At 41.5% G+C, this 3,373-nt stretch overlaps 1 pseudogene; it reads left to right on the top strand.

Annotated features, from left to right (window-relative positions):
• Window positions 1–2,202: 2,202 nt before the first annotated feature.
• Window positions 2,203–2,562, top strand: LOC114626259 (annotated as a pseudogene).
• The last annotated feature ends 811 nt before the right edge of the window (window positions 2,563–3,373 follow it).

The raw sequence follows: 3,373 nt of genomic DNA, 5'->3' as shown, positions 1-3,373 counted from the left end.
AGGGTCTGTGTGGACAGTCTTTTCATGAACAGCTACTCCATTGATGGTGTATTCAATTAGTGCTTAATGAATCTTGCAGGTCCATAGAAAGAAACCATCTGAGCATCCAGGGCTGTCTTGTGACTTATTTTGAAAAGGGTGATAGAGATTTGATTCAAGGAAAAGGAAAAAAAAATGAGCCCAAAGAGTTACTTTGTACCAATTTATTCTTTTCTTGATGCACTTTTTCTTTGATTTAATGAATGGCTGAATCCCTAAGCCAATTGTGGAAGCCAGTCACTCATCACCAGCTTGCTCTCCCCAGTGAGAGAATAACGTCTTTAATGATGGCGCCTTGTCGTGACTAATGGAATGAGACCGGGAGAGATATCTCTTGAGTAAAGTTATAATCTCCACTTCAGTCTAATATGATATCTTAGACTGAAAGGTGCAATGGGATTAAAGCACCATCCCCCATCAGATTAGAAATATTGACACATTTGAAACTTTCAGGTCTCACATCCATTGCCTTTTGATATAGTTTTGAAGCGGGTGAATTCCCAGAGGGATCGAAATGGGAAGGCTTGAGTATCTGTGACTGGCATCAAATTGCTGCAAACAACATTCCTCTCCCATCTATCAAGTGCTTGTGGAGCGTCTGTGAAGCACAGAACACTGTACTGAGCATTGTGGGAGAGACAAAAAAATGAGGGGACGTGGTTCGTGCCCAGGCATCAGCTCTTGCCTGCATGGAGTCTGCATTAGGAAGCTAGAGGCTGCAGGTGTTCACGTGCAACCCTGACTGGATGCTTTCTTGCAGTTCTAGGAGCCTGGACTCCAGCCTTTGACTTTTCAGCTCTGTGCCTGTGCTTGGGAGTCTGAGCCTTGACACAGAGAGGATGCTTCTTGTTCTGCTTCTGTTACAGCAACTTTGACCACAGTAAGACTGGCAGGCTGCTGACTTGCCAGCAACAAAAGGATGTGAGAATAGTTAGGCATGAAAAAGCTGGAAAGGATGAAGGCAAACTTTTTGCATTGAAAACGATCTGTGTTGCTCTAACCATTTAAATACACTTTCCCAAGGTTATATGGGCTACATCTTCCCCTGTTCCCTTCACAGTCTCTAAGCTGTTAGATCATGTCTTTGGGCAGAGACTGTATTTACAGTCTTTGTTAAAGGATACTAAATTAAGATTTCCATAGCAAGTAGACTCTAGTCCAAAGTTTTTCAAATGTTCCCACAGAGACTCAACTTCTTTAATTATGAAAACCAAACTTATTCAAGTCCCCTGAGAGAGCTTACATGGGAAGAGGCACAGGGAGCCAAGCCACAGTCTGAATGCAGCTGCAGAGAAGATTCCACTTGGATCCAATAGCAGCTCTTCCTCCTCTGATTGAGGTAGAGAAAAGCTGAGTCTGTGCACAGTCAATAGAGTGCTGCTTTTGTTTGCATATGTGTATGTGTGTAGCATGTGTATTCATGCTTGCTTATGAGTCTATGGGTACATGTGTAGGTGTGTGTGTGCTTTCTCTCCTATCTATCTATCTATCTATCTATCTATCTATCTATCTATCTATCTATCTATCTATCTATCTATCATATCTATCTATCTATCTATCTATCTATCTATCTATCTATCTATCTATCATCATCTATCTGTGTAAAGGCTACAGATTGATAATGGGAGTCCTCTAGAAATTGTTCTTCTTGTTACTCATTGAGGTAGGGTCTCTCACTTGAATCCAGAGCTTGGCAGTACAGCTAGCTTATACTACCAAGCTTGCTGGGGGATGCTCTGCCATGTTCTCTCGGCAGTGAAATTACAGGTGATTTTCCGTGCCCACCCAACCTTTATATGGACGCTGAAAATCTGAACTTCGGTCCTCAAACACTTGTGTGCCAGCTATTTGTCCATCTCTTCAACCCATGGACTGGTGACACCTGATTAGGCAAAACACCACATCTGATTGCATAGGGGTGATGGTTGGATATCAGGCATGAGGTGAATAGGAATTTTAAAAGTTTATTTTTAAAGCTTTCACAAGATATTTGGATTTGGACCACTTACTAGAAACTGCTCCATTTCACTGTCAACAAAGGAGAATCGTGTAATTCGGAGGTGAAGCACAGGCATGTAATGTGGCATTTGAAACACAAAACGGGGGCCCCGTCCTTTCCTCTTTCTCTCGAACCAGGCGGCCTCAGCCGTGAACAACGCAGCAATGGCCAAGTTTAAGGCACCGGACCTGCGCGGCAAGAAGAAGGAGGAGCTGTTGAAACAACTGGACGATCTGAAGGTGGAACTCTCCCAGCTTCGCGTCGCCAAAGTGACAGGTAGCGCAGCGTCCAAGCTCTCCAAGATACGAGTCATCCACAAATCTATCGCCGTGTCCACACTGTCATTAACCAGACTCAAAAAGAAAATCTCAGGAAATTCTACAAGGGCAAGAAGTACAAACCCCTGGACCTGCGACCCAAGAAGACTAGAGCCATGCGATGCCGGCTCACCAAGCATGAAGAGAAGCTGAAGACTGAGGAAGGAGCGGCTGTACCCACTGCGCAAGTATGAAGTCAAGGCCTGAGGTGACAATGACAATGAAGTACAAGACTGACAAAAACAAAAAACAAAAAACAAAAAACAAAAACAAAACAAAACCCCACAAAGCATATTTCCACTTTGCCCTGTCTTGCATCTTCTCTGAGAAGGTGAGGGGTAGTGTCAGAGGTCTAGGGCAAAGCGTTTCCCAGAGATACTCAGCTAGAGATAGGGAGATACTGTACTTTTATCCTGACCAACTCTGGGTTAGTATCTGTCTGGTTTAGTATAGTTTTTTTTCAAATATCTTTGAAATGGTTATTTTTCAATATGCACAAAGTTAGAACAGTAATTAATTATTCTCCCATATATTCATTAAATTTAATAGCTACCAACATCTGCCAAACTTATTTCTTCTGTCAACTTCCAATTTTCCTGGAGTAGCTTATTTTTAAATAAAAAAAGGATAACATTCTCAGAGTATTTTTCAATGGAAACTACACTTTTTCATGCAGTATATTCTGACCACAGTTTCCCTCTTTTGTTTCCTCCCAGATCTGCTCTACCCTTCCACCTATCTAACTACACACCTTCTTTTTCTTTCTCTAAAAAACAAATAGTGCAATAAAAACCAAACAAACCAGAATAAAAGAAAGCAAAAAAACAGGAGAAAAAGAGAAAAAAAAACATGAAAAACACAGGACTCCATAAAAATATAAAATTGAAAATCATAATAGATAAGCAAATACAAGTTAAAAACAAACAAACAAAAGCCCAAGCAAAGCTTCTTCAGAGTGTTCCAAGTCTTTGTATTCATTCCAATCTACTGCAGGAAGAAGCTTCTCTGATGGTGGCTG

The sequence above is a fragment of the Grammomys surdaster genome, unplaced genomic scaffold (genome assembly GCF_004785775.1).
Source record: "Grammomys surdaster isolate TR1022 unplaced genomic scaffold, NIH_TR_1.0 231, whole genome shotgun sequence".
NCBI classification, from domain to species: Eukaryota; Metazoa; Chordata; class Mammalia; order Rodentia; family Muridae; genus Grammomys; species Grammomys surdaster.
This window is presented reverse-complemented; position numbering and strand designations above follow the sequence as displayed.